The sequence below is a fragment of the Sylvia atricapilla genome, chromosome 3, assembly GCF_009819655.1.
Source record: "Sylvia atricapilla isolate bSylAtr1 chromosome 3, bSylAtr1.pri, whole genome shotgun sequence".
NCBI classification, from domain to species: Eukaryota; Metazoa; Chordata; class Aves; order Passeriformes; family Sylviidae; genus Sylvia; species Sylvia atricapilla.
In genome coordinates, this window is record NC_089142.1 from 8,321,282 (window position 1) to 8,345,672 (window position 24,391).

The window sequence follows — 24,391 nt, forward strand, 5'->3', positions numbered from 1 at the left end:
ATTAGTAGCTTACTATGAAATGCAAGCAATGTAGAGATGTACATAGATGGTAGATTTACACTAACTTTTAATGTTTGTAGACTTAGATGACTTTTATGATAATGCTTCTCTGTTTGGTTTGGGGGCTTTTGTGTATTGAATATTTAATGAGGTTTTAATTGTTGTTGGTTGTTCTGATTAGAGTTAATCCATGTGGCACCTACAGTGTGCTGGCAGGGGGCGCTTCATAAATGAAAATGGTCATTATTTCTTACTGTAAAATACTGAATCACATTTAGGGAAATGGACTGAAATTTTACAGATGGGTTGTTTTATGGGTTCAGCAGAAAAAAATAATGCATTTAGCTTGTTAGGCAATACTGCAAAGCAACTGTCTCCTTCATTGCATGTCTTTTTCCCAATAGAATAGACTCCATCTGGAGAAATTACAGTTTATGGAGATGGGAGACAGTTATAAAGGTACTATTTGTCCTCCACTAGGTGAAGTCAGAGGTAATTTTATGCCATATCAACCCCTTGGTAATGGGGACAGCAATAAAGTTGTTCTTACTTTGTGGTCTTTGGCTGCCACACAAACCCCATAGGAATTGCTGCTACCTTTCAGACCACCTTCAGCATCTTGAAACCTGAGTATGAAGAGAATGGTGTATAGACATATTGAATCTACTGTATCATGTCTAGGTCTCTCTGATTTCATCAATTTTCTCATCTGTCCCTAAACTTAAATATATTTCCTAAGAGCAAATTTTTTATTGCTTTGGCTTACAAAAATTTGGCCTCCTATAGAGATAATTGTATTTCAGAGTCATTACATGACAGTGCACGTATCTGCTTATCTGGTTTCATTGTTTGATAATATGACAACAAGAGCATTCAAGATTCTGGCAAATGACCTCTCCCTAACTTCTGCCAAATGTTATTAATGTTGAGACAATGCTCAGTTTCTGAGCCAATGTTAAATTTCATGTTCCTAATAAACATTTTCCTCTACTAGAAAATCTCTGCTGAAAACCATCTTCTCAGAGTGCTCTTACTGCTACTGTGAAAAGCTAGACTGAAAAAGCCGTAAATCAACAGGCTGTCCTCAGCCTCACACCAGCTGTTAGAGGAATTAGTCAGCACACGCTTATTTAATTTGTCCTACTCTTGTGCCTTGAGGCTGACCTTCAGCAAATGCAGCCTATGAGGAGCAGGATTTGATAAATTCCTAGTGGCCTGAAATTCTTTGCCTCAAGACTAAATGGGCTGAGAATGTCACTGTCTGGCCAGCATACAGCTATCCCTGATGTGAAAGGAAGACAGATGGGTGAAATGCTTGGGGTTGAAGAGATCATCAGCTTTTAGATTATAAGAGATTGTCTGAAGTTGAACATTTCTGATGTACCTAATCAGTTGACAGTTTCATCAAGAAGACACAGGAAAATTTGTTAAACTACTCAATGTCCTCATAGCTGGGTCACTCTTTCAGAATGTTTTGGAGATTCATTCTGAAGTTCTTGTTACACCTAAACCACATTGATGAGATCCTTAATTCATTTAGACATGACCTTGCAATAAATGTCCTACATTTTAGGTTAACCAGCCTCCATCTGCAAGGAGTTATTGCCAAACTTGTGTCTGAAATGGTCTAAAATCTTGAAAGTTGCTATAAATATGAGATTTCCCATCCACCATCTAGAAGACCCAAATCCTTATTTAGTATAAAATATCATAGTGACATTGAATTCTACTCCATCCTCAAAAGCTCCATCATAATTTTAAAAACCTATTCCTAACATACAGCAACAGCTCTTCCTTTCCTTTTTCCTTCTGCCTTTTCTTTTTCTCCTTTAATATGAGCGATTACATCCACACACACTAATCCAAATCTTCTCTCCTGATAGATAGCTAAACAAAGAATATCACAGATTGTTGCATTTCTACATTCATAATCATAAGTGTGAGAAACAGGCAGATCATAAAGCTGGCTTTACATTGTTGATATTATTCTGATATTGTAATTTGCATTGAACTAAAATAATTTTTGTTTCATTGGTCTCCATGGTCAAAATGAAAGCAATAATTTAGCTAGGTAGCTTTTTAGTTTGTTTTTATTTTGGATAAAATTTAAATATATTCCCTAAGATCTTTTTAAAAGGTAGGAGTAGAAAACTCATAAAAAATAAAAATGCTGTTAAATAAGTCGTAAATTTCAAAGTGATATGTGAGTGCAAAAACTCAAATGGAAAGTTAGAGAAAATAATAATGCTATATTATTAATATTGCAATGCTGGCAATGCAAAGGCTACAAAATGCAAAAAAGGGAGTTTAAGACTCTCAAAAAACTGTAACGTATCTGCTGAAATACAACTGAATTTTTGAGAGGAAGGTATAGAGAGCTAACAATTGTCAGGACTTAGAGAAAACTTCTTCAATTGTTTAATTGTTCTGGGTTTTTTGATGTCTTGTGAAGGATGGTTTTCTTTAATTATATGGAGCATGTTTTTCTATCAAATAGAAAACAAACCTTGAAACAGGAATCTGTGAACCTTGCCTTTATAAACTGAAGCTGTTATTGACTGGTTCTTGCTATTTACTTCAGAGCTAAATGCAGTAGATGTAAATGTAATGGTATAAAACCTTTGAAAGTAATTAAATCACATAGTAATATTAGTTCAACCCTTAAGATAAAAGAATTCAGGCTGCTTTCATGACAAAGAGCTGCGCATTTATAAAACCATAAAATCTCTTGCTTAAATCATTAGTGTATTTAGCTGTTTCAGTGATAGATATTGGAATATATCACATCAGTAACCTCTTAGGTCTTTTCATATACAACATCTGCTCTGTTCTCCTGTTCCAATAATTTCAGTTTCAAAGCAAAAATCCTAAAGATCTGTGAACAAAGAATAATTTTCTTTTTGTGCTATTTTTGCTCCTTTATGGTAATGCTTGATAAGGTTGTTAGGTTTAGTATTTTTGTCAGTCAATTTCTTTTATTATACATGTTTCATACAAAAAAGAATCAGAACTTAAATATACTTCAGTCTAATATTTGGGACTATTCATCATCTGATAGTTAGGAGCAGTTTGGAAGAGGCATGAGAAAAATGGATGTTTCTAGTCCCTCAAGTAATACAGCATTGTGATTATGATTGCTACTAAAATAAAGAAGACTGGTTGTTCATGGGCTTTGGCATTGTTAAAATGAAGGATGACAAAGAAAGCACACAAGAAAAAATTGTCCTAAGATTCCTAGAACATGTGAATCTCATTTGCAGAGAAAGAACATTATGTTAAAATTGACTGTGTATATTTAAATTTCAAACCATTGAGCTCTTTCTCAGAGAGAGGAAGAGAAAAAAATGACAGTGTAAGTGAATTGAGGAGACAGAATCTGGATTTATTTCTCTTCTATTTTTTATAGGAAGTAGTTAAATACAAGTGCACTGTCCGTTTGCACCATCTAGGCTTTGATAGGCAAGCTGGCATGGGAGAAGCAGAAAAGGAAGACAGAAAAAAAAAATACATGAAACGCTTTGAAGTGAGTGAGTCCAAAATACAGGACTAAATTCTAATTTAGTCCAGTGTCTATAAAATTCAGGTGTGTAAACTCACATGCTTAGTCTTAATGTAGACAAAACATCTGGATATCTTCGGAACCCTTAGTCACTGCTGGGAAAACAGTAGCCTCAGACTTTCCCAAATAGTCCAGTCCTCAGATGTGTCAAGACATCAATATATATAATAAGTTTCAAAGAAGCCAAGATATTGCCATCAAATCACTCTATATAAAAAATACATTTTTCTTTCTTTCTTTACAATAGGTCTGCATTGGACACTAAATAACTTCAATATAAAAGTTCAATATTTTTCCCACTATAAAGGTTTATCTCAAATTTGTGACAGGACTAAGGGGAACTATTTAGCTATTTTCTTAAATTTTATCTCATTGAGTGGTAGAAAAAACCTGATTCCATCAAAAAGAAAAATATTCCCCAGAAAAATTATAGTCTGAGTATGTCCCCAGTGCTACATTCAAAATTGCTTCTTTCATGAAAAGGTATATAAACAACACTTTAAATATTTATCAAAAAAAAAAAAAAAAAAAAAAAAAAAACAACAACAAAAAAAAAACCACTTAGAATCATAGCATCATAGAATGGTTTGGATTGGAAGAGACCTTAAAGATCACCCAATTCCAGCTCCCCCTGTCATGGGCAGAGAAACCTCCCACGAGACCAGCCTGCTCCAAGTTCTGTCCAGCTTGACCTTGAACACTTCCAGGAATGGGATTCTCTGAGCAACCTGTTCCAGTGCCTCACCACCTTCACAGTAAAGAACTTCTTCCATATGTCTAATGTGATTTTCACTTATTTTGGTCTGAACCCACACTTTGTGTCGTATCACTACAGTTCCTGAAGATGAGTCCTACTCCATCTTCCTGCAGCCCCCTTCAGATATTGGAAGGCTGCTATGAGGCCCCAACCCAACCTTCTCTCCTCTGGGCTGAGCAGTCCCAGCTCTCTCAGCCTGTCTTCACAGGGCAGGTGCTCCAGTCCCTTCACCAACTTCATGGCATCCTCTGGACTTGCTCCAAGAGCTCCGTGTTCTTCTTAGGTAAGGGGACCCAGATCTGAATACAGCACTCCAGGTGGAGCCTCGTGAAAGCAGAGCAGAGGGGGAGAACCACTGTAAAAATATGAGTGGGAAAGGAGGGACAAGAGCTAATAGTGGGACTCAAGATGCTGGAGCTGAGATGCCTTCAAGCCACCCCTTCACATTCTAGATCCTTGCTTGGTCGTAGTAGTTTGTCATTAGGAAGAAACAATTCTGCAGAGCACAATTTCCCTTGAACTTATCTCCTGTCAAAAGGGCACAGTGAACACTTGCACACTAGTCTATGAAATTAATACCAGCCTGATGTCCAAGCAGCACCTTGTTTTGGCATAGTCTGACTCCAGACAACATCCTGAGCTGTGGTCATGTCCTAGCCTGGGTTAGAAAACAGATTCCGTCCCACCTCTGCCCCTGGTTTACTGTGTGACTTAGTGCATCTGCCCTTGCTAGGTCTGTTTCCTCATACCTGAAATATGTTTGGAGACACCACGGGTTCCCTGGGGAAAATTGTTCTTCCACAAAGAGCTGGGATCAGTTGTGCCAATGCTCAGGCTGTAAGTGACAAGTACTCTCCTGACCTCGCTCAGGGAAGATCTTTTCCTCATAAAGAAACAAGGCTGTATCTTGATACAGGTTAGCACGTGGCTGGAGTCTCATAAATTATGTGCTAATGTATCAATCTCTGAGGGTCCAGCCTTTGCAGAGAAGTTGCTAAAATTAATTAGGGAGACTGCTCTTTAGAGGTGTTTTGTAAAGCAAATGGTTTAATAAAGAAAAATATCAAAATAACAAACCTTCCAGAAAACAAAATATAAACTGCTCACAGATGTGCAAGGAAACTTTTTAACACCTTGCTAAAAACATTCCAAAAAGCTGTTTACTTTCTTTGGACTCCCCCCTAAATACAGAATGTTTTTGGCAGGACAATTTGGTTTGCTGTCAATAGGATCACCAAGAGGGCTTGAAGTTACCCTTTTAGAGCCCAATCCATGTTCTAGTGCTGGTGCTGAGCCAATTACTGTGAGAAAACCACAGAACTTTCTAGTTACACTTCCTAAAATGCGTAAAGGTAAACTGAAACTTTTTCCCTCTTTGGAAACATCTGCTGGGGGTGTTGGGAATGCATTCCTACAGTACCTAACCCATGTCAGGCAGAAGTAGCAGGGCTCTCCTAGACCAAGCAGGCAGTGAGGTTGGAGTAAAGCAGTTGGCCACATCAGAGAGGCAGGACTACAGAACTTCCTGCAATGCAGTTGCAACAGTTTCTGCTACTGCTAGCACCTGTCTCAGCAAGAGATTTTTCTGTGAATGCTTTTCATGGGGTTTTTATGCATTCAGGAAGTAAAGATCAAGACTTCCACCACACTTCTAGTCTGAACCAGCCTCAGAGTTCTTCTACTCTTACTCCAGTAAGAATTATCAACTTTTGAAATTGTTTGTAATGAAGAAAAGAACTTTTAAAAAAGGACACAACATGAATAAATTAATTTTCCTCCAAATCCCTTCTCTATTTTGAGGGAATTTAGAGTTTGAAATCCCAGAGGTTTTTAGAATACTAGAAGACATTGACAAAACTGAATAAAAACTAGACTCAGGCTTGAATAAGACTTCCCCTCATCCCAGCATATTACTGATATCTTGCCACCCATCTGCCTTTGAAGATTTGAGGCCCTTCCCACATGAATATAAAATAAGAACACACATCTCCCGCTAGTATTTCTCACAAAACTCAAGCTAATCTTGGAGGCTGGATAAATAATACAGACTGATTATTCTAATATATAATAAATACCTAAATGAGGTATTTAGGATAAAGACTTAGAATTAATTCAACTTTAAGACAAATGCAGATCTTCTGTTAAAGCCAGCCAGGGTTGCATTTATTAGCAAGAAGTATACATTCAACTATATTCACTAATATTGTTAACACTCAAACATGAACGGTGAGAGGAAGTATAGAATATATTTTCTACTTAAACTCATCATGGCCAAAGAGATAGGTGCAAAAAAGTAAAGGCAGCAGAGTAACTACACAATGCCAGCCTTTCTGAGAACATCTTTTGAAGAGCCTGAGGAAACCTGCCAGAGTGCTACAGAAGTTTTGATGAAGGGAAACACTTGGATAAGGACATTAAATCCAGGCTGATACCAGCATATGGAAGTTGAAGTCTTTTCTCATTATCTTGGCTGATTTTCTGCCAGGAGACACATCTGTTGGACTTCTGAAGGAGCCCTGTGGGAATATAAACTTAGGCAGTCAGACCAGCCTGCTAAGTTATATTTATGTAACATTTTTAGGCAATTTCCCACATCAAGGGATGAACTAGCTCAGAAACACACTTGGGGCTCATGGAGGGTGGGGAAAAATCTTGTGGAAGGCATGTTTTCCATCTGATGGGAAACTACATGGACACCAGTGGAGAATTCTCCCCCCCAAAAATGAGAATTGACTACTTCTTAGGATTACTTAGCAAGTTGCTCACATTACTTATTTAGAATGATAATTTCCCTGAGCTGTCAAAATCCCAGATTTAAGACATATGATTGAACTGCTGTTAGCAGCAATAATGGTTATGGTAAATTAATGACAGTTTCATGCAAATTCTTTAAACTTTAAACATTGTAAAGTTTTAAAAGCTTAGGGCTTTTGTCATTTCAAACCAACACTTCCACATTATTATCATATTTTTGGACTTAAATTCTTTTTTTTCAGAGTTTGAATACCCCTGGAGGGTTTCGTCTTTAAACAGATAGTGGAATGAACATGGTGTGATGACACAATGAATTATAGCCTTGTCTCTTACCTATTCACCCAGTTTCAGATATTTGGCTTGTTAAACTCCTGCTTTCCACTCACACGTGCAGAACTCTCCAGGGCATCACCTCTAATATGTCTTGATGCATTGCATATGTCAAGGTGGGTTTTGTTTGTTTTTCTAAAGATTGATCCTGATTTTAATGAAAAATGAAGAAAAATATTGTGCTGCAAAAAGTTTACTTTATGATAACATTTCAGTTATGTTCATCACAGTTGAGAAACAGAAATATGGCTTCAGCTCAGTCCATTTTATCTCAGGGACAAATATCTCATGGAGGAGTATGCATTTCACAAGGACCTGCATTCTGATGACTTCTCCAAATTAATACTGAAATTTTAAAACAAAACATAACCACTACAGCCCCCAAAAGTGACTTTTTTTAAGAGCTCAGGATTTGTCTAGTTGCTGTAAAGACCACAAAAACAAACAGTCTGACAAAAAACTCAAAATTTTAATTTTCACCTGCAATAGTTTAGAAGTTATGAAGTTTCTGTAAATTATTAATTAGCAGTATACTCTCATCTGAAACAGCTGAATAACAATATCTCCTGGAGGAATATTCAATTGTTCTCACTGAATTTTGTATCTGGAGTTTCTTTGTAAAGTCCAAATCTAATAAATGACCAGTAACCTCTTCTGCTGAATATCCCAGATAGGTTTTTATGTCAACAAAACCCAGGCACAGTTTGGTGTGCATCAAAGTGTTTTGATGAGCGAGAGAACTAAGTCATTCTTTCCTGATAAAACTCCAGATACTGAATGTTCAGCAGCTTCCAACCAATAATGCATAGCAAAATGTAAGAACAGGAATTGTCATACAGCAATTTGACATTTCTGACATAAATGAATGCTTTGAATATACAAGTTACTCCTTCAACTTTTTCTTAAGGAACCAGCTCATACATCTTGAAAATTTATATGCCTGTGTCCAACTTGTGAACAATTAATTGGTACATCCTTCATAGTAGAGAGTTTTTTTCTCTACTCTTTTTTTCCTTTGCATATATATACACATGACATCTTATTATTAAGTATGTTGGGAGCACTTATCTTCATGGAGGAAATGTAGTGATTTTTTCCAAGTTGTAATGATAAGCTAAAAGTAAACCCTGCAAGGTAAAATCTATTTAAAATGTGGCAATTGGGGAAAATATGTCCCCTAAGCATAGCAAGCACGCTATCAAATTGAGTTAGCTACCAATTAACTTCTACATTTTGCACAAGGGGCATTGAATTCTAGGGTAAAAATAAAGCCATATGATGTATGCCTGCTCTCTGTGAACAGCAGCTCATATGAAATAAGCTCCAGATGAGGTTTGCATTGTGTTTTCAGCATTCAACTGCCTTTCTAGAAAATATTTGCTTTTCTGTTAAAAATTTATTCTTTTTCTATGTAAAAAGTCTTATCACTAGGCATATAGAAAAAGAGAAACTATAGCTCTAATGCAGTAAATTAAAGTGTGAGATCCTAGACAGGCTGAGACACTATGATCCAGGAGCCAATTTTGACCAAACTCATCAATAGAAAATTTCCCCATAAGTTCAGTTGTGCCTAAACTCTACCAGCTGGAAACAGGTAAAGAAGCAAAACATCCTACCAGAGACAATAAACTTAATTCTCAATTCCTGTGGCCTGGATAATGTCATCTCCACATGGGAAAATATTTTAGCTAGTCTCTGTATTTCATTTTTCATCTCACAGTCACCAGGATGATGTATTTTAGAAAACAAAACAAAACAAAACAAAATGAACAAAAAAAAAACCCCAAAAAAATCCCCCCCAAGCCCCCCCCCACCCCCCCCCAGCCCCCCCAAAACATATGGAGTTCCCAAAAGAATACTTTGGTAGAATTACATCCTTGGAGAATGTTATATCTAATGTGCTACCTTATACAAGCTGTGTTTTTTTTTTTTTTTTTTTTTTTTTTTTTTTTTTTTTTTTTTTTTTTTTTTTTTTGTGTGTGTGTGTGTGTGTGTGTGTGTGTGTGTGTAGCATAAATTTCTCTTGGTTTATAAGCATATAAACTTGTTACAATTCTATAGCATTATTTTCTTTGAAATGAGTGACTGATTTCACAGAACCAAAATATAGGGGATGGATGGAGGCTGGAAGGGACCATGGAAGGTCATCTAGTCCCTCCTCAAGCATGGTTTTCCCCAAGAGCACATTGCTTAGGATGATGTCCAGACAACTTTTGAATATATTCAGGGAAGGAAACACTTCCCTGTGTTTCAAAAAAGTCAAACTCTTTTGACTTCCCCAAATAACTGCATTACTTCAAACACCTGCTTTATCAATTGTTAATGTGTTTGACTTCACTGGACTTTTGTCCCTATTTTTATTTCTGAGATTATCAGAAGATATTTCAAGGGCCTTTCTTTAGAACATCACTGCATGACTCTTGTGCCTTCAACATGTAGGGCTTTACCCTGTTTTATAAAACTGAGTACTTCTAAATTTTTTTGGGCATCTTCTCATTTCAAAATTGAAAAGTTATATTTGAGAGAGGCTTCCAAGTATTTAATTTTACCTTATAAAGATATCCAGGTAGATGCAATGCTGTAGAATTAAATTTTAATTATCAATAACAATTAGTTCTATACCTACATAAGATACCTGCACAGTGATGAAACGAATCACCCGCAGCCCCCCGGGGCAAGCTCAGTTCCTTGGGGGGCTTTGGGGGAATATTTCAGGGAGAGGGCAAAAGATCCAAAAGAGGCTCTTACCCCCAGGGTTGATCCAAGAGGTTTATTCCAGGAGGGGAAAGGAGGGCAGGAAGCCCAGAGGGCAAGAGAGGTCCAGAAGGAGGGCAAGAGGGCTGGAGCCTTGGAGGGCGATGGCTAGACCTCAGCCAATTGGGTCAAGAAAGGAAGGAAGGGTCAAACTACATGGTTACAGGCTTCAGGGGTCCTGGGAAAAAAAACGTTCCCCAGAGAAATACAGCACAGTGACACTTGCATTCAAAATTTTCAGGATTACACCCAACCTCTACTTCATATGTCATCACCACTACTACACCGTCATGCACATGTATGCATAAATATATATATGTATATGTATGTATGTATGTATGTGTATATATGCATACACAGAGTAAAGCATCAGAAAAATCAGGAAGAAGAAAAGACTGAAAACATTATTGAAAATTTGATGGAAAGATAAATACTGACTCTTCAGCTTGGTATTTTATGACTTCTAGGAACCAAAACAATACCCTCATTCCATGGCTGCAGTGCCAGTGGATGGGCAGTCTTTTCTTACCCTGGGATACCCCCAACAGGGGACATACCATAAGACTCTCTCCTAATTCAGAAGAAATATGAACAGTCCATGTGAGTGTTCCAAAGAGGAAAAAATCTTAAGAAAAGTCTAAGGATTAAATCAATGAAAATCAATTCCTGGAATGCAATTACATAAATATTCCAAGGTGCACTTAAATGTGCATGTAATCCTGAGGTATACACCTAATTTAATCCATTAAGAAAAGAGAAAATATTTGGAAGAATATTTGGCTAAGTGCTTCACTTGAAGGCTATGTCTCAGTTCCATTGACTTCCACAGGGATGAGATTACTGCAGACTTGAACGTACTTTTGTTTTGAAAATCTGCAGGAAAAATCTTTAGAGATTGTAACAAGGGCCCAGTTGAAGGGTCCAATGAGCTTAAAAAGAGCTCCTGACTTCACTGTATGATCAGACATTATGAAATAGAAGATTCAGATACACTTCAATGCATTCTATAAATCCACGCAACATACATTTTATCTGTTACAGTCTAATTTTGGATATTTTTACTGTGGTAATTTATACAACACGCTTGAATGGATTGAATGTTGCTCCTCAAGGGTCAGTACAGGGGCCCTCATTGTTTAGCAACATTTTCAGCAGCATGGACAGTGGGGTTGACTGAACTCTCAGCAAGTTTCTGAGGGCACCCAGCTTTATGTTTTGGCCAACATGCTACAGAGAAGGGATCCCATCCAGAGGGAACTTGAAAGAATCAAACATGTTGCATACAAATGTTCAAGCATTGACAGAAGTACAGGAGAGAAAGATTACTTATGAATGAGGAAAGAAAGCCAGGGAATTTATGAGAAAGTGCTGTATGAATTTAGTGATTTCTCTAAAGGATTGTGGTGTTGTTGATTTTTAAGCAGTTCGTTGTGGCCATACAAAACTCTCATTACTGTGATTATACACAGAGGTCACAATGTTTGTTTCTGTAGCTTGAAATGAAATGTAAGTTTTGACAGTCGATTTCTATAGAAAATACTTTCACTTATCAGTTCAGTCATTTCCATAACTATTTAAAAATGTAAGTTAATATTTAAAGTTTATGTTCTACTTAGCAGACTTGCTCAAGTGAAAAATTGTATGAAACAAACATGAAGGGACATGGTAAAAGAAACATTTCTTATTTTGAAATTGGAATAGACATTAAAAGAAAAAAAATCAAAGTAATGTCCCTGCTTAGGCCTATTTAATAAACATTAGTCTGACATTTATATAAAAGTATAGAAACCCAGGATTTGTTTGTTACACTGAGTCAGAAAAACAAACTGTCTGCTAATTCCTATTCTTGCATGTTTCAGAAAAATGTAGAAGTTTCTTCATGGATAACTGAGTAAAATCTTCCATGAACGTTTTCTTACTGCTTCTTAGGTAATGTATCTGTTTCCTAACTCTGAGACCTAATATATTCCCTACATCTTTCCTTTTGATGATTAGTTCTTTCTGAACTGGTAAATACATCCAGAAATTGGACAAAAGTAATGTTGAACCAGCTTGATGTCTGGTATGATGTTTTGTATGATATATGATGTATGATATAAGTTTTTTCTGTTTTGCTGAGACATTCAGTAGGAGTGATGACATGACTGTATTGCTTCTTGGTTGCACTGAAGTGTAAACATAGAAATACTTTTCTGCAATGGAATTATTTTGGATTTTTATAGGAGTACTCATGTAATTATTTTCTCATCAGGGAGACCCTTGCTATTTTGGGCTGTTTTGTTGGATGCTATAATGTATCTATCATTAATTTCACAGCAAAATAAAAACGTGAAGGTTAACGAAGGCAATGATTATAATAAATTCATCTTTACAAGTCCCCTGATCAAGGAGCTCAGGACTTTGCTACATCATGCTTATAATTTGCCAAGTCCCAGTTCTTCATGTTTAAATTTCTTCTGAGGATCCACTTTTGCATGATAAATCATGTGTATCTGCTTGAGAGATGGATTTAGATCAAACTCAATTTTCCTTGTATTTTAAAGGTGGAATGGTCCCACCAATGACTTTTAAGATGCAATCATTCATGTGAAGAGTAATCAAGGTGTGTTTGCATAACCAGATTCAGGAGGTTGAAGCAAGAATGCCAAATATATCTGGAAAGTAAAAGAACCATGGAATTTTTAAGGTTGGAAGATGCTTCCAAGAGCATTGAATCAAACCACCACTAAACTATATCTCTAAGCATAAAATTTGCATGTAATTTGAATGCTTCCAGAGAAGGTGATTCCATTACTTCCTTGGGCAGTGTGTTCCAATGCCTGAATACCCTTTCAGTCAAGAAATTATCAAACCTATGGTAACTAACTCAAATTGGTAGCTAAGTCAATTTGATAGTGTGCTTGCTATGCTTAGAGGACATATTTTCCCCAATTGCCACATTTTAAATAGATTTTACCTTGCAGGGTTTACTTTTAGCTTATCATTACAACTTGAAGTTGTGTCCTCTTGTCTTATCACTTTTTACCTGGTAAACAAGACTGATCTCCAGCTGGCTAAAGTTTCCTTTCAGGAAGTTATAGAGAGTCTCTCCTGAGCCTCCTTTTGTCCAGACTAAACAATCCCATTTCCATCAGTTTCTCTCATAAGACACATGCTCTATATAGAGCACATATAGATTCCCTCAGCACATATATATTCCCTCAGAGAAAGATGGCAAGATTTTTCTTATATACATATATACCTATTAATTTTTTTGAGGTCAGATGCAGATTGAAAAAAAGCACTCTTACAGCACTGGTAAAATAGAAATTATTTTATTCACAGATGCAGATTGACAGAAAACCAGCTTCCCACAATCTGAGTTGGCCAGACTTGTGACAGATATGGTGTCTAAAATATTTTCCCTAAGTTCACATGTTTTGCCTCTAAGTGGTATTTCAGTAAAACCATTATTTTTAATATGCACAAACGTGTTATTTTATGACACTTGTGTTTGCAAAAACGGAAATCGAATGCTACTGATTATTACTCAATGTGAAAATTAGCAGATTATCTTTCTCTTAATAGAAACATATTTTTTTCTTTCTCCTTAACATATTTTTAACTGACTATGATATGGAAGAAAAGCACTGTGTACAAATCTGATAGAAGACACAAGTGATTTAATCAAAACAAACTGATTTAATTTGCACTCAATGTAAGCATATTCAAAAGTAGGTCAATATATGAAGTTCTTGATATTAAAAAATTAAAATTTGAGGAAACTAGTAGAATTAGTTGGACTAAAGGTGTCAGGAACTAAAACACAATAGAGACATAGAATTTTGTAAATTCAGTGACAAAAACATCCCACATTAAAGTAGGAAATACATGAGTATATAGCTTAAAGGATTAATTGTGTAAAAATCCTATGAAATTATGAATTTTCAGATTAAAAGGATGTGATAAAATTAGTGTTCCAAGACATGACATCTAGATAGTAAAATAAAAATTACCAAAAGCAAGTTCAGACAGACTTGTAAAACTATTAAAAGAAATAGCAAATGTCTTGTTCCTCAAAAAAGAAAAAAGGGTAAGAAAATGAGGAAATAAGTAGAGTCAAGAGAGAAGCAAAACCAACAAGGCCGAATTTGTTCAAGTATGGGCGGACTGGATAATTTCTAACCCCATTTCTGTAACAGCTGGGACATGAAATTACAGGTCTGGGAGCAAGCATTTAGACTAAATCTAGCAAGATAAATGTGACACCTTATTTAAGATTAGGAAATTAACACCTATACTTAAGAACAGAGGAGGGGAAAGTGATCTAACCCACTCCAAGCTTGTTAATCTAATATCAACTGTATCAAAGGATTTAGAATTCTTTCTTTAAAAAAACACAGATAGGATGGCAAGTGTAATATAAAATCATGCACAAATCTATGTTAGCAAAAATAGATCATGCCACAGTCTGTTGAAATAGATTTCATAGTTAAATGAAATGATAGTGGCTCTAATACATAAGGATTTCAGCAAAGTATTTGACATGGTGTTGAAAAGAAAAAAAAAAAGTTAGACTAGAAAGTGAGAACAGTAAAGAGGAAAGTTAAAAAAGAAAAGTTAAAATCACAGTAAACAGGGAAAATATTGAGTAAAAAGGAATTTCAGTAAAGAAGTGGGGGATATACTGATACATTGAGATTTTTGGAGTCACAATTAATATAGAAGAGTATTTTCTACAGTATTGGAAGGAAGAGAGGAGATATGGCCCTGAGTACCAGAAAAAAAAAAAGGATGAGGTGAAATTCAGAAGTACGAAATACAAAGCCATGCACTTTTGAAATATAATAACAATTTTCTTTAGGTTGGGTTTTCCTCAGGTGGTAATGACAGAGGGACAGACCTTGTAGAACTGACTGATCACAGGTCAATACAATGTCGCCAACAGAGAAGGGCAAAGAACATCCTTGAGCATCCCAAGTGAGATAATCTCTGTATCCCACTGAAGAAAAACTCAGACTAGATTAAGTTCAGAGTAGTGTTCAGAGGAATGACTATGAAATGGAAAATTTCTGTTATGAAAGGAGACTGAAACATCTTGGCTTGTTAACCTTGCAAAATGAAGGCTAAGTAGGGATTGTATTTGCATTCTGTAAATATATCAGTGATAATAAATATCCAAGGGGCGAAAGTCTACTTGATGCAAGAATAAATGGAATAAAACTGGAACTGAAAAAAAAAATATTATGTTGGAAATTAAAAGAAGGTTTTTGAGAACAAGAGTCTGGAAAAGTGTCCAATACAAGAGGGACAAAAACTTTAATTAATTTTAAACTTTGATTATTTTATTAAATGGGATGCGTAACATAATTGCTTGTAAAAATAGAAACTGAACTCATTAATCTGTGAAGTCCTTTGCAGTTCCAAGTTTGTATTTGTGCTGAAGATGATGTGGCGTTTATGACATATGATAATAATCCATTTATATATTTAATGGGAACAATCATAGCTGTATGGCCACATATCTGATGTCCCTTCTTGCAGTACATTGAAATAATTGGCAAAAAAAAAATTAAGAGAAGCTTGGTTTGCTGCGTGCACACACTTTGTCATTTAGTCAGTTTGTGCTTATTCATTATCATCATCTGACATTCTCTATCACAGAGAAATTTTTATGGACAAATGAGTTAAAGAAAGAATGACAATATGCAAAAGAGATCAGAAAATAGGTCTTTTTCTTCCTCTCTTTTATTGTTTGTTTAAGGAGCGTGTCAGTGTGATCAGCACCCTTGATAAAGTATGTAAATGTTTAGAGCCTGGTATTCCTGGTCTATTACTTGCATAGTCTTATCATAACAGAAGTATGATAGAAAGTGATGGGGATCAGTTCCCAGGAGGAGAAAGCTTAGGATGACTTTTTGGTTCAAATAGCACCATGACATTGTTAGTTCTGGCTTAATAACTCTGATGTGGGTTTTGCCTTCATTTTATTGAGGTATCTTCAACCTTGTATTCTGTTTTATAATAACTAAAGACTCCAAGTTGTGCTTGTAACAATTTTAACATTTAAAAAATGTCTTTATCTAAGGTGGTCTAAAGATTATTATATTTCTATACAATATTTCTATATTTTCAAGTTGCTGTTTAAAAAGTAAACCCGGTTTGTGTCAAAAGGGAAACTTTTCCAGTTCAAGTGGTTTCAACCAAACAGGGATCAAAACAGTTTATTTATTTATTAATAGCACAAAACAAACAAACATTCAGTGAACTATACATTCAAGACCAGTATTGAATGCAACCTATGCACTGCAATACTAGGCACTGTCAAAGTTGTTAAAATATCCAGCTATAAAATTCTAAGCATTCTCCCAATCTCAAAGCATTTTATATAAATTATACTCAAATGCACACACGCTAATGTTCACATGCACACATCCCTCAAAAATTGTGTGGGTTTTGTGCACACAAATCCTCTCCAGGATTCACAGCCCTTACTTGGAGCCCCCTTCAGTGGGAGCTGCAGATATTTCAGCTGTGCATATGTCCATGCTGCTCACTGCAACCCTTGATGTAGATGTGGGGAAGAAATCCCCACCAAGTCAGAAGTGCACACTCAAAGGGTCTCTCTCCAACTATTCTGTCTCATCCAGGGGCAAGTTCCTCAGAACACCCCAGGAAGGATGCTCAGCCTGGTTTGGGCAGGGTGGTGATGCCATGCAAGCACTTCTGGCAGGACCAAAACAGATTTTGACAGTTTTTCTATTTCTGTCTGTCTTTTACTCCCTGTTGTTCCCTATAAGTTATATTTTTAATTTTTCCTTCAAGCTGATTGTTTTTCCAAAAGTATTTTGCAATTCAACTGGGTAGTGGTTATTTTCCTGGTTAGCTTTGCTGTTCTGGAACAAACAGCACTCAGACACTTTGGGGCATTTCAGCTACAGACATTGCTGCACTCACATTCCTGCCTAACCATAATTTTTTAACCAAGTTGTGTTTCCTGGGAAGCTCCCCCAGAGACTATAATTGCAATGCTAAATCATAAACCCCTCCTTAATGAGTGTCTGTCATAAGCAGACAGCCTGAATTTTATAATAGAGTAGAGTGCAAACTGAGAATATTAGGTGTACCATGCTATTCTGAATTCTAGAAATGAATGTCACAAACAATCAGGCAAAATATTATGGCTGAAACAGAGTTGCTTCTATAAAAGTCTGAATAACAAATAATCTGTTAGACAAGTATTGGAGTTCAAAATGTGGATAGACAGAGGGCTATTTTCTTCAGTAGTTTTCACTTGAAATTCTGTGACAGGAGAATTTACCAGTCACTCAGTCAATAAGTCAAAAATGACTTATGTTTTCTGGTGAAAAGTCTGACATAAGTATGCTCTTTAAATTAGATCCTTCTTATGATTCAGGTTAAGCATCCAGAATCTAATCTGCACTTTTCAAATCTTTGTAATACTGTCTATAAAGAACAAAACAAGACCTAATGGAGAATCATAGAAAAATTTACCAGAGGGTTTTTTTTTTTTTTTTTTTTTTTTTAATTGAAAACTCTTCTTGGACTTTCAAACTAAGACTGAAAGAGTGATCCTGAAGGATCATGTAAGAGAATGTTTAATGTTACAGAGCCATTGCCCCTTATTTTACCATATTTAGACTTCTATAAAAAATTCATGTTAGAGTACAGCTAATACCTAAATTGTATGTGATATGGCATTTGGGAACAGATTAAATATCTAACTAGTCAGCACAATAATCTCCAGCAGAGGAGCATATTCATACTTTGGTAGATCAACTCACCCTCACAGACTGGTTTATTAAAACCAGCTAATTTCTTCCCCTAGAAATATTCTCCATTACTGATACTGAGGAGAAAAGAGATGGAGCTACTGCTTTTTAAGGATTTACTTGTTTTCCTTTGACTCTGTGAGTCATTTCTATGTTGCACACTCTTGCCTGCAGAAGAATTGGTAACAGCCATCCAATTTAGCCCCTGGGATGAGCCAGACAAATAAGTTTTCTGTTCTGCAAAGAGTTCTAGAAGCTAGTGTCCAGATCCTTTCTTGTTCTTGCTCTGTTTAACAGACCAGCCCTTTTCTGTGCCAGATAAATACTTATCAGGACAATAAGATTTTTCTTCCCTTATGTCCAGTTCTGCAGTGCCCAGTCAAGTCCTGTTGTCCTTCTGTGTGTGTAACTCCCACCAAGATGAGGTGAAAATTAGGATTCAATATTCATTCCTCCTCATGACTTGCATGTAAAGTCATTCAGATTAAAATTTTAACATGGTATCTCTCTACCTGTCAAATTATGTCCTTCCTGCAATGATATAATAATTTATGATTAACTTTTAAGACCTCAGAGACTTAGTAGTTGAACAGAGACAATGAGCAAGATGCTCTTTAGTCAGTAGTGATTTGGGGTATGTAGCTCAAGACTTTTATTTCCTGGAGGACAGTTTCATGTTCATTGAAATCCGTCTTGCTGAAGTTGCAGTTCTTAGCACATTTTTTTCTTTATCAGTTGGAGAACTGATCAAGAACATTTTATTTTTATACACTTGGAGAAAGTGCTGTGCAGTAGTCATAAGCAAGTGATGTTGGGGGTCAAAGCTGGGTCTGTACTAACAACCTCTTTATGGAGGCATTCACACTTCAGACGAGGCCCAGTTCTCTCTCAGCCTGTTCCCACTTATGATACTTGATATTCTGCTGGAATTAAGGATTGACTCAAGACTAAAGATTTGAATTAAAATTCAGGATTGAAAACCAACCTAATTAAACTGTCTGAGAATAAATTTACATTCAAAAGTGTTTAAAGACTGTGCACTGGCCTTGTTGAGCTTATCAGGTTGTTATACTGCACCTTAGATATCATGCATACTTATAGATAAGTTAATATATATAACTGGCTTCATTTTTATTAGTAGGAATATAATTTTTTTTCTTTTACAGTTATTTCACAATTTTTCTATTTTGCCTGTGTCTTGCTGTAGCCTTAGAGGCTGGATTCTGACAAGGAGGGACTAAATATTGCTGATGCAGTGCTGCCCTTCTAACATTAGCTATTCCTGTGATACAAACTGAAAACAAACACAGTCAGAGACTATTACAGCCCTATTAACTATAAAATACAAGCATATTGCCTGAAAACAAGTTCCTGTATTAGGACAAGGTGGCTCAGTGTGAGGGGAAACACGATACAAAACAAAAGAAAAAAATCAAATTACATAGTCTTCCCCCTCTTGTAATAGAATATTTGGGGCTTTTTTGTTCTCTTGAGCCAAGACCAGTGCATTACCTTTTTCAGAAGCTGAGACTTCCTGTCACACTCCCATCAATGAATGGATATCAAGAGGAGCATTGCAGCAATAAAGACTTTTCATGTAAATCTCCATTTGTAGGAATAACATAGCCTTATCTACTGAAATCTTAATTAAAGCGAGATGAAGACAATGCATATTTCATTCCTAATATGCTAAATCATGATCTCTTTTCTATGGTGGCCAGTGACAGGACCTAAGGGAAGGGCCGGAAGTTGTGTTATGTTGGATATTAGAAAAAGGTTCTTCACCCAGAGGGTGTTTGGGCACTGGAACAGCTACCCAGGGCAATGGTCACAGCACCAGCCTGACAGAGCTCAAGGAGCATTTGGACAATGTTCTTAGGCTCATGGTGTGGCTCTTGGGCTGTCCTGTGCAGGACCAGGAGCTGGGGACAATGGTCCTTCCAGCTCAGCATATTATGGGATTCTGTGATTCTGGGATACTTTAAGAAGTACATGACATTTCTCTCTCTCTCTCTCTCTCTTTTTTTTTTTTTTTTTTTTTTTTTTTTTTTTAATAGAGTAATAATGAATTATATATATTTTAAGGAAACAAGATAACATAGTGAAGAATTATTTTTCTTTGTCACTTCTTTTAATTCTCTTCTTCAGTTGCTTCTCATATGTGCTAAAGAAAAGAAAAAAAAATGTCTACATTGGTTACAAAATCCCTTTGGGGTGCCCAGCTAAAACCAGTCATGTAGGAAATAGAATAATTAATCTAAAAATAAATGTAAAATGAATGGATCATGTAGAGAATAGGTACATTTTTTGTGACGAAAAATCTCCTGTGACATTTGCATAGAAATGGCCTGAATATATATATTTGGGAATATAACCCACACTGTTCAGCATGGAATGTTTTATTAATCATAGTTTTTAAAGGCAGGGAACATGGGAGGGGATAGATCAGGAAATAAATAATACATACTACAGAAATGGCCCTGAGATGAGTAGCTCTTCCCTTTATAAATATTACAAGCTACCCACAATCCCCCAGGTAAGAACACAGTATTCAAGATGTTTAATGATGAACAACAACAAAAGAAAAGCATTTTAATTTAACCTGGGAGTCAGTTCCAAGTCCATCAGTTGGCTACCCTGAGAAGTGTATTATGGCCCTAATATTGCTAATACTGAATGCCAGTATATTTTTATCCTTCATTACTGGAAACTGACGCTTGCAGTAACGGCTTTGCATAGTATTACTGGGGATGAAATTACTTGACATTTTATGAATCATCAATATCAGATTAAAGTGGCAGCATTGAATTTTGCCCCCTAATACAATGATGGTCTTAATAAGATCTGAAATTATGACTTCTTGTTCCCACACAAAAAGGGATAATTTCAGAAGGGTGTGAGGGGCATAATTTTTTCCTGTATCCCCTTTTTCAAATAAATATTCTTTTGACAATAACCAATTATTAAAACAAGCACATTATTAAAATAAATTAAAAATTTTAAAAGTATGCAAATGCGCTGGGGAGACCTGATGTGGTCCAAACATCCCCATGGTGAGGTATAAGATGAGACAGTGACTAATTGAGGTGTTCTGATCTGGCTGGCAGGGCTTGAATGCACGTTTTAAGCACTGCAATAGCATCTAGAGTAGCTGGCCTAAATCTCTTCCCTGGAGGCTGGCATTAATTGTGTGAACATAAGAGCACAGTTAATGGGTCAGGGCAAAAATCCACCTTGCTCTGTCTGCAGCACTGACCAGCAGCAGGGGCAGAGGAGGCGTGTAGGAGCAGGGCAGCATATGGTGCCAGACCCCTGGAATGCTCCTCTGCCAGCAGTGCCTTGTGCCTCTGGGACTGCCTGAATGAAAGGAGATGCTTTGGTGTTTAATAGAATCCTGTCAGTTTTATGTCATTAATTTAGCTCATCGTTTTTTAATCCAAAGAAGCTTTATGCATCCACAGTGTCTTGTAGCAGCCACACATATGACAAAGTACCTCTATGGTTTGCCTTTAATCTGTAACTTGTTAATTTTGTTTGATGGTCTTAGCACAGATGAGATAGTTTCTACTCATTTGGTCCACTCTGTATTTCTGGTAGTTTACAGAGATGTGTCATATCCTTTCCTCAATGACTTCTCTAAATTAAGGCGTTATGTTTAAATGTTCGCTATTATTGGTCCTCCTTACTTACTGTCCCTCTCTGTGTCTTTCCCAGTTCTGCTGTATTCTTTTGGAGACAAGGGAACAATGAACTATATTAAAGACACTGAGGGATTTAAATAATGGCATTGCAATGTTTTTTGGGGTTTTCTTTTGGTTTGTTTGTTTGTTTTCTACTCCTTTCCAAGTAATTCTTAATTCTGCCTGCTTTTGGCAGGCATTAAACACAGAGCTAACAGTTTTGCAGAACTACCTGCTGTAACTTCAATACTTATTTCCAGTACAGGAATAGCTACTTCAGAAGCTGTCACAGTGAAAGCAAGATCACTCTGAATGCAGAGTGAAGATTTCTTTCTCACAACTCTACTTCCCTGTCACATCATTTTTACTAGTGAAGCAGAACATGGACAGAACTGCTGTTTGCAGCAGACAGAGTCCTACAGATTATAAGACAAATATCTTCAAGGTCTGCTCCTTTGGAGTCTAAGGAGTCAGAGAGGAAGATCCAAAATGAGCCTTTTGCATCTGAAACAAAGTATGGGAAATGACTGAATGCATTTTTGTGACAGAGGGATGGGAAAGATAAACAAGCAGAAGCTGCTGAATCACTGAGATAGATGTAGAGAGGTCTTTCCATAGCTCTTTTGTCTAATAGAAGGAGGCACTAGAGCCAAAGGGTCTCAGGTAGTCCAGTTAGACTTGCTAAAGAGGCAGAGCACTAAAAACTGGGTTCTTACAGCTCTCTACCTTTTCTCAAAGAGAAGATGCACATATTGCTAGTTTGATCCTGGAGACCCTATGAAGTAGGACAGGTACTGAAAGCAGAGAACCAAATGTGGCATGATGAAGCCCCTCTTCTGCTGCAGCAGCAGCATGCAGTGTCATACTCAGTGACTTACTTTAGATGAGTTGACTTAATATGAAATATGAGAATCTTAACCCAAAGAAACAATGAGTAGGCCTTTCCTGGGAGGAAAAAAAAAAAAAAAAGCAGTTGATGATGGTGGTACAGACTATTATCAGGATGATTTATCCATGATACGGACAGAGGCTGATTATGTTTATGTTATGATATTGCTGGGAAGATTTACAATTTATTCACTCCGTGGGGTATCGAAAATTGTCACTGATAGTGATCTCTCAACCTCAAAGTCAGGGTTTTTCATCCACAATTCCACAAATGAAAAATGTTAGTACCAATAAATTAAGCTCATGTTTCTTTGTATAGGTATAGTTTATATTTGACACATCTGAACAGAAGTGTAGACACAAGTGTTTAGCTTACTCTCTGAATGGATAGCCACTGAGTGGAGCCTCAGGGATAAACCCAGTCAGAGAGCTAGGGTAGAGCTTTTGCCATATAACACTATCCCTGGGCTGAGAGATATGTCAATGCCTTCTAGGAAGAAGCTGAAGGCCACATAAGGTATTCTGTGGTGCCTAAAATAAATTCACCCCCATACTTAAGATATTGAACACCAGTCAACCCATGTGGTCTGAGGAGATTGGATAATGATTCAACTTTCTACATGTATATTGTATAACCTAAATACATTTAATCATGGCAAAAGTATGTTTGTTTTCTTGCTTGGCCATAAGTCACCACATCTAAAATCATGGATTTAATATAGGTCCTGTGTGTTTTATCTACAGCCTTGGTCAGAAGTTTTGCATGTACTAGTCTTTCTCAAATGGTATTTCTGTCTGTTTGTAGCAAACTAAATTGCATCCCCAGTCACCTGTCAGAGGAATCTTTCCCTAGAAAACAAGGACTCTTCTCACTATGTCTCTATTGATTATGTGGCAATTTAGACACATAGCTCACCTGCATGCACATTCCTTTAGACATCTGGTTTTGGTGTCTTCATTTTGAATTGAGGCTACTCCTCTGATATGGCTTCCTGCCAACTATTTCTTTTTCCTGTTTTTTTCAGGTGATTCCCTTTTGCACTAGTGGCTCAATTGCAGTACATGCTTTACTTCTCTGCAGAGAATAGCCTCCACAGGGCTGTAGCTCTAAATCATCAATACTGTGACGTTAGCCTCAAATTCAGTTTGAGACACTGGGTGTAACTCAGCTATAGCTGAACTTCAACAGCTAATTCTACATTAAAAAATACTGCAGATGAGCCTCTACCAGCTTGTGAAGGGTGGCACACACACACGTGCACCCAGAGTAAAACCACATGCTGATGACATTCATGTAATTCAGTTTGATATCAGGTCTTCATACCTCCTCCTGAAATGCTAACATGCTGCTCAGTGAGCCAGCTGCAGCTCCAGACCATTAGGGTGACCCTGCATGGCCAGACCAGGACTTTAGGGCCTGTCCTACCTCAGGGTATGGTGTCAGCAGCCTTTATGTGATGTTATTTGCAAGGGCTCTGGCTCAGACTTGACAGCTGGAATCCTTCCAGGAGATCTTCCCTTGCAAATCCAGGAATGGGTATGAGAAAGGAGGTAGAACTTTTTTACCTGTCTCCCATTAGCACTGGGTTATTTTACTATTACTTCATCAGTCCTTTCATGATCCCTTTCTTTAACCCTTCTGTCTCTCTGAATTCCATGAACACACCAAAGAACAGGATGTTAAGCGGGCATCTTTGGGTCTGAGCTGGTTTCTTTTACTTCTTGCTCTTTGTTTATCTCTCTAAAGTTGGCACCCAATCTAGTCCAAGGCTTGGCCTCATTTATAAGCACACAATAATTATCAGATTGTGAATTAGGTAGAAGAGTAGGAATACTGTTCAGAAAATTACTTCTTTTTCAACATTTCTGTTGACTTCCACATTTACTGTGGATTAAA